Genomic DNA, 16,937 nt, shown 5'->3' with positions numbered 1-16,937 from the left:
AGAGTGTCTAAATTTGTTCTTCACTCTATACTCTAAAAATTCATTGTGAAATAATATAATTTATTTCTTCCCTTTTCACAACTTTCTTCTTTTCAATCACCATTAATGGTTCATACATACTCATTAGTAACATACTATCCTCTACATAGTTTGGTCTTTCATTCTTGGAGGACACCTTTAACTTGATAAGGTCTCTTGACTTGGTAGGAACTACCAACTTAGAGAACCTTGAACTCGATAAGATTACCACCATTCATTCTACACTTGGTACTTAGTACAGTCACCAACTCAACATCTACATCCTAAAAAGATATGCAACATGACCTTTCTTGGTAAGTTCTTGCAACTTGACCTACATCAATAAGATCTTGAGTTTCCATCATCACTTGGTGATCCTTGTACATCTTTAATGCTAATATAGATCTTATTGCTTACTAGTTGGAACTAATGTTAGATGATTTCTTGTAAATTATAGTTTTAGTGATATCCATAGGGAACTAAGTTAAAATCATTGGGCCACCCAACCCACTAATTTGGGTGTCAACAATTTTAGGACTTTGGCTTAATGCATTGTCCAGAGATTTTTACGCCCATTGATACCTCTTTTTTTTTTAGATATTGTCAGCTTTGGTTTTCTTTCCATGTTCAATTCCTCCTATGTTCATACAATTCTTGGAAAGGTGTCTACGTTTTGTACAAATAAAACATCTTTCTTTAGTATCTCTTTTCCTCATGTGATGCTTGACATAGTTTTCTCCAATGTGCCAAAACTCACCAAAATAATGACATCTACACCATGTATTGTAATCTCATCCAAATATTTTATTTACAATTTATTCTATTTGGTTCCCCATCTTGGTCTCACACTCTGAAGATCCGTGTCCTTGCTTATTGCAATTGTAACACTTTTCTTCAAATCTAGATTTTTCTATAAATTCACTTGCTCTATGTCCATGCTTGTTGCAACTATAACATTTTCCATTGAATTCTATTGTTGGTTTCTAATAAGGTCAAACTTGAGTACTTATAACAAAGAAAATATGCATCAAAAATAATAATTATTACTTTTTTCCCCTAGCTATCCATGTCATCTACAAGATATTTTCAAATCAGAACAAAAAAATATTATTTGAATATACTTGTTTGAGGGGAACTACACCCTATATTTTTACAATTAAAAAAGGGACTTCAAAATAAAATAAAATGAATAAATTCTTACTCAAATTTTTTCTTAAAATTATAGGCATAAAATTCATCCAATTCTACACATTTCATTAGTTTACATCATCTTCATATTCTAAACACAAATACCATTTTTTTTGTCATTAATGTTGAATTGTCACATTCTAATATTTTGTTTCTTTATAAAAGGTGACCAGGTTTGTGGTTTTACCTAGAAATAATTTTGTCTTTTTCAAAAATAATGAAATATTCTTGAATATTTTATATCTTTTTTGGAGGCAGGTCTCTTAAAGTTTACCTTGGCTCTCGAACATACAATGAGTATAGGCTCTAATATCTTCTATGTACCATACATCTAATGGAACTTGTGAAAATGCTCCTAATGGGTCATCTTCCAAAGATACATAAGGGGGATTTTTAAAATTTTATGTAGGACGTTCATTCACATCATAAATTTTTGGTGTATCCATTGTTTCAGATTAAAACCTTAGAATTTCAACTACATAGATAATAAATACCTTGATTATGTGTAGTTAGGGTTTTTTGCAATTTTTAAGTTGCTCAAAATCACTTTCAATTTTTTTCAATTGTTGGCAACTTTCTCTTTACTTCTCCTTAACTCTTTTCACAATTGAATGATATATACGATCTCATTCACATCCCTTAAATATCACTATATTGATCTCTACATTAATTGTGCATGTATGTAATTTGAAAAAAGTTATTTCTGATGACTAGTAAACTTTTTTTCTATTCCACACTAACATATGATCTCCAAATGACATGCACTCATACCCATAGATTTAAATAATCATGAAATACCTCATACTAACTACATAAACCTTATCTCATTGTCTCCTATCTCTTTTGCTTCTCTATTTCTCATTTCAATTATAAAAAATTTTCCATTCACATAGGATGAATCACATACAATTGTTGACTTCATAAAATTCACAATCCTCTAATCATACATTAGAATTTGCATAAAATAATGTTCACAAAGTCTTCATAAGAAGCACACTTTACTTTGCATTTACATTCAATCTTTTATACCTTTGCAAATTGCAAAACATTGTTAGACAACCTTCAATTTTTCACATGCATTGTAAAATAGATAACCAAATCTCGCTCTCTTAGGGTTAACATATAGGATGTTGAATCCCTAATTTTTCAAGTAGTTATTTTATAAGTAAAATAATGACTTAACTCATAATTATCCATTTTTTTTTATACTTTCTTCCTAGATGTATATTGTCATAACTAGTGAAACTATCACATCTTCTTGCATACTAACTATACTAATTCACAGTCTCACATATGTCATCCTAAGACTCTATAATTTATGTACCTAAATGAGCATGTATTAATAATGCCTCTATCTAATACACTCATCAAAATTGTATCTTCTCTGCTAGATAACTTAGTTGATACTTTGATAATTTTCCAAGTCTGGTGAATCTTCATCTTCAAGATTTTACTTTGTGATACAAGATATATGTTACCATAAATGACAACTCCAACTTATTTTCTTAAAAAAATTGTAAATAGAACTTTGTTAGGAAATTTATGTAGGTCTATTAGGACCACTTCATTAATAGATTTACCCTAATTCACTTTTCCAGAGTCAATACTTGATGAAATATCTTTTATTTTGAATCTCTAATCCTCTGACTGGTCTGATATAAGTCTTCTTTTTTCTTCACTACTCTACTTAGTTTCTTTGTCTAATTTTCTTTTAAAATTTCACTCATGTGCATGTGCATGCGTGCACACACACACACACACACACACACACACACACACACACACACACACACACACACACACACACACACACACACACACACACACACACACACACACACATGCATACACAATTATTATGAAACTAGGGCTTCAATCTATTGGGACTAAAAATTGCGTGGTCAATTTTGAGTACCTTTGAGAAAATTGAGCCCTATAAATGCTTTTAAACAAGATTGTACATGGCTATACCTTTGAACCCCATGAGGTGTTTAATATTTCTAACACCCTCCATTTAGCATGTCTACCTATTCTATGAATTTTAATTATTATTCTGAACCATTTTGTGATGTCTCATTTAGAAGAAATCTCAATTCTACATTTTCACCTGTGTCAAATAGCGACAGGAGGTTGTGTTTGCATTTGAATATTTCACACCCATAAATGTTTTGTGACTTTTCACTTTTGGAGTGTCTAGTGTCCATACCAAAGAACCTTTGTTTCTTTTGAGTCATTTCAAGTCCATTTGACTAGGTTTTCAATCCCTCAAAGTTGGTAGTTTACTATTTTCATGCTGATGTACATTGTTCACATTTATGGGAAGCCCTATTCGACGTGTTATAGCTTTTGACTAGTTGACCAAAATGTTGAAATTATTTTCACATTACATTGTAGATGTCAGAGACTTCCTATGTTTCAATTCTTAAGTCTTGCTGAATCCATTTGATTAGTTCTCAAATGCAATTCCAAATGCAATTTCTAACTTTTTACTAGTGTTAGCATTTGGAGATTTTTCAGTACCCCTATTTGTGGTGTTATAATTCCTAATCCATGATCGGTAAGATCAAATGGATCGTACCATTGTGTTGTACTCCAAAAATTCTCCAAGTTTTTCAATTTGCATGTTTTGACGAATCCGATTGCACACTTTTCCAGGTCAATTCCATTCGCAAAAATTCACTTTCTGTAAATGTTTTTAGTCAGCAATTCTAAGTAGCCCACTTTGAGAGCTTACCAAACATGCCCTATGATCCTTCATGAGCCCAAATCATAGATTCATAATGTCCTCATGACAGATAACCAATACCCCAATTTTCATCTTCCCAAGTGTCAATTTACCCAATTTTTGAAGCCGATTCTAAATCCAATTTAGTGTTTACTGACATATTTTCTTCCAGGAAGTTCTAAAAGGTCAACTTTGACAGTGAATATCTTCTGACCCTGATGTCGTCATGAGACTAGATTTAATGGGGTAAAAGCATGCATATTAGAGCTTTAGTGTGCCAGTTTTTGGATCCCAGTCAGGTGTTTGGATCAATTATTAAGGCCCGTCAAAGGAGCTCTTAGCATAAATTTGACAGTTAGTAGAAAGTGATAAATTGAGTTTTTAAGGATTGGTTAGTGCTCGAATTGGATTCCAATTAGTCTTAAAAGGTTAACAAGCCAGTTTGAGGATTCTGTTCTTTGGAAACAAAATTTTTTTTAGTCGGACCCACTTTGGGGCCCGACTAATTGCAATAGATTAATAAAGCATTGGGATGTAAAAGATTTGTTTAAGAAGAAATTTGTAATGGTTTAAATCATTTTGAAAGTTAAAAAGATGAAATTAACATCACAATTTCTTTGGGTGCCTAGTTATTAGCAATTTGAATGATTGAAAGTGTGGGGACATGCATATTAGCAATTGGAAGGGAAACATTATCCAATGAAATAAAAGAGAGTATTGACGAAGTCGGCAAGGTTTCTGATGAGGAAGAGTCAAAACAAAGAAAGATAAATTCCATACTTCACAAATTAACACCACAAAAATTTTGAGACTCTCTTTTTGCGGGTCCAAGAAGTCAATATCAATTATGCAATCTATCTTACACGTGTAATATCTCAAATATTTGACAAAGCATTGATGAAACCAACATTTTGGGAAATGTATGCAAAATTTTTGTGTTCAACCCTATGATGGAATGCATGAGTTCTATGTGGAATTCAATGGTCCTCCCAATAGTCCTTATGATGGGGTGGGGGGGTCAGGAAGGATTGTGAGGAGTTACTGGATGCCTATCTATACAAATATCCATCCATAGGTTTTGTCAAAAAGATTTTTCATCCCAATGTTGATGAAATTTCAGGTTTAGTTTTCCTGGATGTAATTAATCAAACTTGGAGCCCAAGTTTTCTTTCGCTATATCCAATTCCAATAGATCCTTTAAATAGAGAGGTTGTAGCATTAATGATGCATGATAGGAATGTTTATGAGCAAGGGAGCCACATGGAATGATGCCAGTTAAAGGGAAGGGCGGACGCCATCATTAAAAGAGGTCACGACATGATAGATAAGAGATAGCCTATGAGCTAGAAGGAAGAATGCACTGTCGCAAACAAAGGAGAAACTCTAATGGCATTGGAGAAGGCAGGAACTTATAGCATAAAAAAAGTAACAAAATACCTCCATTTTGATGTCTTGGAAACATCTTTACACAAAGGACAAAGCCAAAATCTTTGTAGAGGTAGTTAGGTGAAGCGATAGAGAAGATGAAGTTGCAGGAGGCTTGGAGGTCCATGTCAGCAACAAGGAAAGCCGCTAATCATAAAAAAAAATGTAGCCTAACATAAGAGGAGCCCCATAATAGAGGCACCAAGCCCACACATTAAGAAATAAGAGAAGAGAATATGTTCACATTTGGTGCTATTGTACATTAAGTTTCGATGCTCAAATCTCAGAGGAATGATTTTATACCACCTCGTGAATTTATGTGTGATCAAGATGATCTGGGATGGCTATTTTGGCCACATAGAATATTTCAAATCATTGCGTGACTCGGTGGATAGAGATGGAGATTTCTATTTTCTAGGAAATGAATTCACAAGTTATTTAGAAGCATAGGCAGCAACGAATAGGACTCTTGTTGACTAGGAAAAGTGGACATGCATGAGTATTCTCAGTACTACTAGTTTAGTAAAATTTAGCACTAACAAAACAATCAGAGAATATGCTCAAGAGATTTGGGGTATTCAACCTTGCCAACGGCCATGGTAATCAAAACCACATAGATGCCTTTCCTTTCTTCAAAGGTCAAGTAATATGTTATCATAGATGCATGAGACACCAAGAGGGGAGAGACCGTAGAGCATCCCATCATGGCATACAAAAAGTAAGAGTAGCATAGAGAATCGGTAGCAACCCGTAGTGAGGAAAGGGAAGTGCCAGAATGGAGGACATTCACAAAAAAAGGGGATTTGAATGTTTTATCCCACATGGGTTGTTGCAGAGGAATTTTAGAAGTTTAAATACAATAATACACAAGCCAAGTAATGTCTTCCAAAAATGTACTTTTTGAAGGGTAACGCTGGTTGTGTGGGCCCGTTGTTGATTAGAGGTGATGTTAGCATGATGAGACAAAGTTTTAAACAAAACAACTAATGCAATGATGTGGTAGATTTATATGATAGTGCACGGGATTGTGCCATGCATCCAGATTAGATGATGGGTTCAATCTCACATTTCTAAGTTGCGCGCAAAGTAAATAATGCAGGATTGCAAAAATCTACCACATGGCAGTGCAAGACCCAAGCATGGTGACATGGCAACCAAGACCAGTTAAAGATGGAGGCATAAGATCCTACCACATGGTAGATGCGACGAATGGCACATTTTCACAATAAGAAGATGCACAAACGATAAGTATTGTGGGATTGCAAGAAGATGGCATGTGGCATCAGGTCCCATGTGTGATGATGTGGTGCCATAGGAACAAGTTCAAATGCAATGCGCAAGATGCTACCACATGGAAGATCCGACCGTCAGCACATCCCTACAATAAAAAGCTACAAGATCATTAAGAAATGTGGGCAAGTAGGTGTGCGCCACATGGTGATGAGGTGGCAGGTTGACCAATTAGAGACCACCATGTGGCCCCTAGTCAATTGACCCCAAAATACATATGAAGGGAAAATAAAAATGTTTAAAATATCTAAATTTTATCATTTTTCAAAATATGTAAGATGCACAAATTTAGAAAGGGGTTTTAAATATAAAGTTTGAACTTTAGGATTGAATTAAATTTTTGAATTTTTAATCTCTCAAAGTGATAGAGCTAACATTTCTACCAGAGGAGTATTTTTCAAACTAGCTTTCAAGAGGTTTTCGATAAGAAAAATATGCAATGTTATATATCGCGAGAATCATGAGAATCTAAATTTTATGATTCTATAGTTATTTTTTGCATAGGTAGTAGTCTACTTGAGCTATGTGAGGTTTTCTCTCAGGTTTCCTTTTTGTAACTGCATTCAGGTATCAAAGTTCAGAACTGATTTCTAACAAGGTGATGACCTGGATATGGTTAAAGGGTAGTAAAGACTTAGTTTGGGTCAATTTTTGATCACATTCACTTAGTAAAACTCAAAATTTACCAAGCATTTTAGTGAAATTTTCAGATATTTTGAATGAATCAACAAGTTTTCATCATTGAATAAGGATATTTGCAAATCAGTTACATATTAATGATGAAAACAAAATTAGATCGAAATGGTAGTGAGAAGAGAGAGGTTTTTTAGTTGAAAAAGATTGGATTCCAAGTGGACACTTGTCATCTTCAGAATAGATCTAGGAATTCTTTCTTGTCTATATGTTTCTTTCTCTGATTGATTATAAGGGTTCTAGTCTTTGTCACTGAGAAACCAGTAGGTTGGTAGTTTTCTCTAGGTAATACCAGCAGGGTTCCAGTGTTTTACTATGAAACCACATATTTTTCAGCAAAATTCTCTTGTATGAATAGCATTAGGAATGTTAATAAAGATAGTTCAGAAATGTTAGGTTTTTTTGTGTTTTCATTTCATGCATATGATTGTATAATTTCAAGGAAATAATACAAAGAGTAGCAGATGATTGAGTTTTAGTTGAATCTTGTCTCCATTCTCAGTGAGTTGTAATGTTTTATGACCTTTGAACAAAGAGACTAGATTATAGTTGCAGTCCCTTAAGGCTATATGTTGTCTCATTGTTGCTGATAATTCAAGGATTTGTGTAAATGCTTCATAGAAATCAATAGGGTTACAGATTTATTAAGGAGGATATCAAGTAAGAATAAGAATTAAACTGAACATAGATGTTTATTTACAAGTTGAATAGATAGATCAAATATCTAAAAATACACATATGTCTCAAATATTCATATGTATGTTTGTGATTCATGGATTTTCCCAATGGTTAAGGTACTGATCAGTTATAGGATCATTAGGTCTTATTGCTACATATCTAAGGGTTTGTTGAATTCAACATTATTAATCAAACGTGTTTCACCCTTTCATGTTGAAGGACCTAAATGTAATACCCTCACTTAGCTTCTGAGATTCATAGATCTGCATTTAGCTAATGTAGATTGATGTTATTTCATGAGTTAGTAGGAGATATAAGTGTTTTCATCTACTTAATAGATTCAAGGATATGTTTTTTCACTGGTATGGTATAAATTGAATCTGAGGTCTACCCACCTACGTTTAGCAGAGGCTGAAGTAGAAGAAGGGTCATGCCTTATAGTTGGCCCGGTGTCTGAAATGGCATGTTGAAAATGGGAGTTAGCTCCCCCTAGATGTGTCATATTCTCATTGGGATAATTGAAAAGCCTCCAGCATTTTCAAACACTAGCAAGATGGTGACTCTATTGGGGATTGTATTGAATCAGATTTAAGACAAACCTTGAGAATTTGGAAAGAAGAGATTCAATACAGCAAGAGAAGTGCATAAAAAAGTTTTAGCAGTAAGTTCTCTAATGTTCATTCCAATTTTCCTACTCCAAATCATGAACCCCAATGAATTTTTATCCATTTGTAGCAGTAATTTTGAAGGATTGAATTCAAATTGTTGTCGCTAAGTTTTATCTTCAATCAATTCAGTCAGTTCTTGTTTTTCAAGGTGCTATTGTAATTCAGAGTTAGAATTTTTTTAAAAATGTTTTCTCTCTTTTAAGTGTTTAAAGATTTTCAAAGTTCTACAAGTTGACATTCTAGTTCAGACCTATCATGTTTTAAAATCTTTCTCACAATTGTGAGTGGTGACTCTCTAAAGGATCTCTGTACCAGTGTAGATCGGTTATGTAAAAATGTTTTCAAAGAGTTTTCAACTTGGTAATGTAGATCTGAAAGTTAAGTTTTAGACAAGAAGAGAGATATATGAATTTCTGACCAATAAGTTTAGAAGTGTTGTTTGATCTATGTCATAATTTTTGAAATGATAAAAAATGAACCACAGTTGTGATTTCATTTAATTATCCTCAAGGAGATGGTGACTCTACAAAGGATATGATTAGTGGTGTGAGGAATTGAGATCAATACTAGGCCAATCAACATATCAATGGTTTCATATAGAAACACTTGAGGTATTTCATTTTCATGATGCTTTTCTTGTCATGAAAGAAGGTAAGTTTTACATATGTGTTCTCCATCAAGTGAAGTTTCAGCACTAAGAAGAGGAGAATAGTTTTAAGGTTTTATACACTTCATTAGATCAATTTTCAATCGGTTGTATTTAAGTTTGTGAAGTGTACTTGAAGTTGAGATTGGTAGAAGGGTTGTGTAGATCTCCTACAAGTTATAAATAAAATTTTATTATGGGTGAATGAGTTTCATATTTTTGAAGAATGTTGAGTTTCCTTTCACCTAGTATGCAGTCGATCAGTAAAGTTTCTAGATCCATTTCTACCAAGAGATATATGCCATTAAGTTTTAATGTTATTCTTGGTTTCCCAAATGTCATTCCTAATGATGTTAGAAAAAGTTTTCCTAAGTTTAAGAGGAACCATCTTTTTTTAGCTAGTCATCATATTGAGTTGTTTACTAATTTGATGGGTGACTATGAGATTGCTCATGAAGATGTTGACATGAAACTATTTGTTCAAACCATGGAAGGAGATGCTAGAGACTAGTTTTTATTTTTACCAGCACTTTCTATTTCATCCTGGAGTGAGTTTCATTCTACCTTCATGGAGCAATTTGGAGAATGGGTAAGCATATCTGATTCCTATGATAAGTTCTCCAAGATTCACATTGAGTGTGATGAACTTGTGCCTTAATTCAACATTAGATTTGCAAGAGTTTTGAATGAAATCCATGAGAGTTATAGACTCGATGATCAAATGTGTTTAGCAGTTTACTTTGATGCATTTGACAAGAAAATGAACTATCTACTAAGGGATAAAGAACCACATACATTATACCGGGCTTTTATGACTGCTAGAGATATTGAGAATAATTTGAAGTACGGATTGACTAGAGGTCATTTTTCCTTGAATGATTGTCAGTATAATGTGTTTGAAAGAAAGGATAAACATAATGTTGATGCTTTGGTTTCAAATCATAATGTCAACACCCCTACTATAATGTATGATCAGATTGAAAATTTAGATCAGAATGCATGTGTAGAGAAGAGTGAGTTTATTGCAAATAGAGACACATAAGTTCATGATGCTACAATAATAGGATATATCTCAGACTTTGATATGGTTCAGCATTATCTTGATCTTACAAATCAAGGTTTAGTTATGAGAGTAAGTTCTTCTCATGATTATTATATGTATGATGATGCAACTAATGTTTCAAATTTTGAAGTTGCTGAACCTAGATCTCAGTTTTGTGCAAGTAAGAAGGTTGAAAGTTACCTCTTTGATCATGAACTTAATGTTGCTGATCTGACATGTAATGGAGAGATAACACAAGATGAAGAATGTAAGGTACAGTCATCTCAGTCACAGCCAGAAGAACTAAGCTAATATGTTGATAATATTTCAGTAGTAGAGATGGATTTTCTTGATCAATAGGATAGGCAAGAAATGAATTATCTTATTGAGAGATTGTATCATGTTCAGAACATTGTTAAATCTGAATTTGAAATACACTCATATCAATGTGAGTATGATAAAGTTGAAATTCGTCTTTCAAGTTATAATAAAGTTGTTGATCCAATGTATTGTGAAGAAGCATCATGTGAAGATAATGATGAGAATGGTTATTCAAGTCATGAAGAGAAAAGTGCTAGTACATGTTTGTCTTCATGTGAATCAGATGCAAATTGGGAAGAAGAAAGAAATGACAGAAGTTGTCATTCTTATGTTAGTAAAGGTATGAATTCTATTTCTAAATCTAAAAGTGAAGTTCCAGTTCAAAATTATGTAAATAAACTAGATGTTGAAAGTTGTGAAGAGTTGTCTACACAATACAAGGATAAATAAATTATTTATAAGGGTGGATTAGCTAATTGGGTAGATGAATGTCTTGAGAATGAATTGAGTGATGATCGGGATATAAGTGAGTCTAAGGTTAATGCATCAGCACCTATTGGTAAGATAAATGATGATTTTCTTGCAAGACATTTGAATCACCTACATGAAGACAATGAAAGTAACTTTGATTTATATTCTACATGCTTCATTGATGGAGCGGATGTTGAGTCTTCATGTGGTTCTAATTTTTCTTCACATGCTGAAAGTCTCCATGAAGAGGAAATGGGTAATGGTTTTAAAGTATATACTAACACTTTATATGATGATGATTGTGATGACGATTGACCCATTTTTTGTCAAGATGTCCAAAAGGGATCACTACATGGAGTTGTCAATCCTCTTTTTGAAGAACACATGGAAAATTTAGATTTAGTTGAGAATGAATTTGATGATGATACTTTATCATACTACTGTGAGAAATCAAATTTTTCTTTTTCTGAATGTGATGGTGAAAGTATTGATGAGGTTGCATCTCATAATATGGATGACAAGGTGTTTGCTAAAGGTGTTATTGAAAATCAGCGTGCACCTTGTGATGAATTTTATGATGAACTTTCTGATGTGAAGACTAATCTGTTTTCTGATTTTAGAGAATCATTTGAAGATCCCAGATTAGTTTCAAATTTTGACATTGATGACATGTGTGAATACCAGTTAGATTGTTCATTTGAGCCTCCTCTGATTATGCAAAAGGATATACAATTTGAAGGTATGAGTGATCCTTTTCTGCATTTTGAATATGATGCATTCACATTCAAGACTTATAGCATGTATGAGTCATGAAATGAAGAAAAGTTTCAGTTTCAGTTTGCTATTTTAAAGCATGCTGATTAGAACTTTCATAATGAGCAAGTTGTAGAAGATGAATCTAGTTTTTACATGCATTATGAAAGTGAAGGTGTTGATTTCATTTTGCCAAGTGATTCATTTCCTGATGTTAATCTGATTGGTGAAATTGATAGGAGAAGTAATTTCAGTTTAACTCATGCAAGTTCAGATGAGAATCATGTTTATGATAAAGATAAGAAGTTTTGTTGAAGTTTGGTGGCCCAGGGTCATCATATGTATATAGTAGTTTTAGTTGTTTCTTGTTTTCAATAAAGCTGTTCGAGAGAGTTTTTGTTGTTCAAGTGTCTAGTCTGCTTCTTCCAGAGATATGAGATCTTGCGATGCCTACAAGGGCCATGCATCCCTAGATAGAGCCACTATTGGGACTAAAAATTGCATGGTCAATTTTGAGTAACTTCGAGAAAATTGAGCCCTATAAATGCTTTTAAATGAGATTGTACCCGACTATACCTTTGAACCCTATGAGGTGTTTAATGTTTCTAATACCCTCCATTCAGCATGACTACCTATTCTATGAATTTAAATTATCATTTCGAGCCATTATGTGAAGTCTTGTTTTGAGCAAATCTCAATTCTGCATTTTCACCTGTGTTAAACAGTGATAGGAGGTTGTGTTTGCATCTGAATATTTTGCACCCAAAAATGTTTTATGACTTTCCACTTTTGAAGTCTCTAGTGTCCATACCAAAGAACCTATTTTTTAGATTTCAAGTCATTTCAAGTCCGTTTGACTAGGTTTGGAATCCCTCAAAGTTGGCAGTTTATTGTTTTCATGCTGATGCACATTGTTAACATTTTTGGGAAGCCCTATTTGACATGTTATAACTTTTGACCAGTTGACCAAAATGTTGAAATTATTTTTGCATTACATTTTAGATGTTAGAGACTTCCTACATTTCAATTCTTATGTCTTGACGAATCCATTTGATTAGTTTTCAAATGTGATTGCAAACAAAATTTGTAACTTTTTACTGGTGTTAGCATTTGAAGATTTGTCAACACCCCTGTTTGTGGTGTTATAATTTCTAATCTTTGATTGGTAAGATCAAATGGATTGTACCATTGTGTTTTAATCCAAAAATAATCCAAGTGTGTCAGTTTTCATGTTTTGACAAATCTGTCTGCACACTTTTCCAGGTCAATTCCATTCACAAAAAATCACTTTCTATCAATGTTTTTAGTCAGCAATTTTGAGTAGCCCGCTTTGACTGTTTGCGAAATGCGCCTTGTGATTTTTCATGAGCCCAAATCATAGATTCATAATGTCCTCATGATAGATAACCAATGCCCCAATTTTCGTATTCCCAAGTGTTAGTTTACCCAGTTTTTCAAGCCAATTCTAAACCCAATTTAGTGTTTTCTGACATATTTTCTTCTAGGAAGTTTTGAAAGGTCAACTTTGATAGCGAATATCTTCTTATCCTAATGTCATATGAGACAATATTTAACAGGGTAAAAGTATGCATAATAGAGACTCAGTGTGCCAATTTTCAGAGCCCAGTCATGTGTTCGGATCAGCTTTTAAGGCTAGTCAAAGGAGCTCCTAGTGCAAATTTGATAGTTAGTAGAAAATGATAAATTGAGTTTTTAAGGATTATTTAGTGCTCGAATTGGATTCCAATTAGTCTTAAAAGGTTAACAGGCTAGTTTGAGGATCCAGTTGTTTGGAGACAAAAAAATTTTTAGTCGAACCTACTTTGGGGCCCGCCTAATTTCAACAGATTAATAAAGCATTGGCATATAAAAGATTTGTTTAAGAAGAAATTGGTAATGGTTTAAATCATTGTGAAAGTTAAAAAGATGAAATTAACATCAAAATTTCTTTGGGTGCCTAGTTATTAGCAATTTGAATGATTGAAAGTGTGGGGACATGCATATTAGCAATTGGAAGGGAAGCATTATCAAATGAAATAAAATAGAGTATTGACGAAGTCGGCAAGGTTTTTGATGAGGAAGAGTCAAAATAGAGAGAGATAAATTCCATACTTCACAAATTGACACCCTATAAATTTTGAGGCTCTCTTTTTGTGGGTCCAAGAAGTCAATGTCAATTCTGCAGTCTCTCTTACAGGTATAATATCTCAAATATTTGACAAAGCATTGATGGAAGTAACATTTTGGGAAAAGTATGCAAAATTTTTGTGTTCAACCCTATGATGGAATGCATGAGTTCTATGTGGAATTCAATGGTCCTCCCAATAGTCCTTATGATGGCGGGGTCTAGAAGGTTCATGTGGAGTTACCAGATGCCTATCTATACAAATCTCCATCCATAAGTTTTGTCAAAAAGATTTTTCATCCCAACGTTGATGAAATGTTAGGTTCAGTTTTCCTGGATTTAATTAATCACACTTGGAACCCAATGTTTTCTTTTTCTATAGCCAAATCTAATAGATCCTTTAAACGGAGAGGTTGCAACATTAATGATGCATGATAGGAATGTTTATGAGCAAGGGAGCCTCATGGAATGATGCCTGTTAAAGGGAAGGGAGGACGCCATCATTAAAAGAAGCCATAGCATGATAGATAAGAGATAGCCTACGAGCTAGAAGGAAGAATCCACTATCAGCAAACAAAGGAGAAGCTCCAATGGCATTGGAGAAGGTAGGAACTTGTAGCATAAAACAAGTGACAAAAGACCTCCACTTTGATGTTAGGGAAACATCTTCACACAAAGGACAAAGCCAAAAGCTTTTTGGAGGCAGTTAGGTAAAGCGACAGAGAAGATGAAGCTGTAGGAGGCTTGGAGGCCCATGTCAGCAGTAAGCAAAGCCACCAATCATAAATAAAAAAATGCTACCTAACATAAGAGGAGCCCCATAATAGAGGCACCAAGCCCACGCATTAAGAAATAGGAGAAGAGAATATGTTCACATTTGGTGCTAAAGTACATGAAGTTCCTATGCTCAGATCTCAGAGGAATGATTTTATACCACCTCATGAATTTATGTGTGATTAGGATGTTCCACAATGGCTATTTTGGCCACATAGAATATTTCCAGTCATTGTGTGACTCGGTGGATAGAGATGGAGATTTCTATTTGCTGGGAAATGACTTCGCTAGTTGTTTAGAAGCATAGGCAGCAACATATAGGACTCTCATTGACCAAGAAAAGTGGACACGTGTGAGTATTCTCAGTACTGCTGGTTCAGGAAAATTCAGCACTGACAAAACAATCAAAGAATATGCTCAAGAGATTTGGGGTATTTAGCCTTGCCAATGGCCATGGTAATCAAAACCACATAGATGCCTTTCCTTTCTTCAAAGGTCAAGTTATATGTTATCATAGATGCATGAGACACCAAGAAGGGAGAGACGATAGGGCATCACACCATGGCATGTGAAAAGCAAGAGTAGTGTAGAGAATCAACAGCAAACCATAGTGAGGAAAGGGAAGCGCCAGAATGGAGGACATTTGCAGAAAATGGGGATTTGAATGTTTTATCCCACATGGGTCATGGGAGAGGAATTTTGGAACTTTAAATACAATAATACACAAACCAAATCATGTTTTCAAAAAATGCGCTTTTTGAAGGGCAATGCTACTTGTGTGGGCCCGTGGTTAATTAGAGGTGATGTCAACATGATGAGAAAAAGTTTTAAACAAAAAAACTAATGCGATGATGTGGCAGATTTATATGATAGTGCACAAGATTGTGCCACACATCTAGATTGGACAGTGGGTGCAATCCTGCATTCTAAGTTGCACCCAGGATAAATAATGTGGGATTGTAAAAATCTACCATGTGGTAGTACAAGACCCAAGCATGGTGACATGGTGACCAAGACCAGTTGTAGATGGAGGCATAAGATCCTGCCACATGGTAGATCCAACAAATAGTGCATTTCCACAATAAGAAGATGCAGGAAGGATAAGTATTGCGAGAATGTGAGAAGATGACATGAGGCATCAGGTCCCACGTGTGATGACATGGTACCATAGGAACAAGTTCAAATGCGATACACAAGATGTTGCCACGTGGTAGATCCGACTGTCACCACATCCTTGCAATAAAAAGTTACAAGATCATTAAGAAATACGAGCAAGCAGGTGAGTGCCATGTGGCGATGAGGTGGCAGGTCGACTAATCAGAGACCACCATGTGGTGCCTGGTTAGTTGACCCTGAAATGCATATGAAGGGAAAATAAAAATGTCTAAAATATCAAAATTTTATCATTTTTCAAAATATGTAAGATGCACGAATTCAGAAAGGGGTTTTAAATATAAAGTCTAAACTTTAGGATTGAATTAAAATTTTGAATTTTTAATCTCTCAAAGTGACACAACTAACATTTCTACCAGAGGAGTATTTTTCAAACTGGCTTTCAAGGGGTTTTCGATAAGCAAAATATGTGATGCTATAAATCACCAGAATCATGAGAATTTGAATTTTTTGATTCTATAGTTAGTTTTTGCACAGGAAGTAGTCTATTTGAGCTATGTGAGGTTTTCTCTTAGGTTTCCTTTTTGTAACTGCATTCAGGTATCAAAGTTCAGAACTGATCTCTAATGAGGTGATGACCTGAATATGGTTAAACGGTAGTAAAGACTCAATTTAGGTCAATTTTTTTTATCACATTCACTCAGTAAAACTTGAATTTTACCAAGAATTTCAGTGAATTTTTTAGATATTTTGAATGACTCAACATGTTTTCATCATTGAACAAGGATATTTGCAAATCAGTTACATATTAATGACGAAAACAAAATCAGATCAAAATGGTAGAGAAAAGAGAGGTTTTTCAGCTGAAAAAGATTGGATTCCAAGTGGACACTTGCCATCTTCAAAATAGATCCAAGAATTATTTCTTTTCTATATATTTCTTTCTCTGATTGATTGTAAGGGTTCCAATCTTTGTCACTAAGAAACTAGTAGGTTGGTAGTTTTCT

This window comes from Cupressus sempervirens, chromosome 4 (genome assembly GCF_028749045.1).
Source record: "Cupressus sempervirens isolate cs-2001-9-10 chromosome 4, ASM2874904v1, whole genome shotgun sequence".
Taxonomy (NCBI): Eukaryota; Viridiplantae; Streptophyta; class Pinopsida; order Cupressales; family Cupressaceae; genus Cupressus; species Cupressus sempervirens.
Note: the sequence above shows the minus strand (reverse complement) of the source record.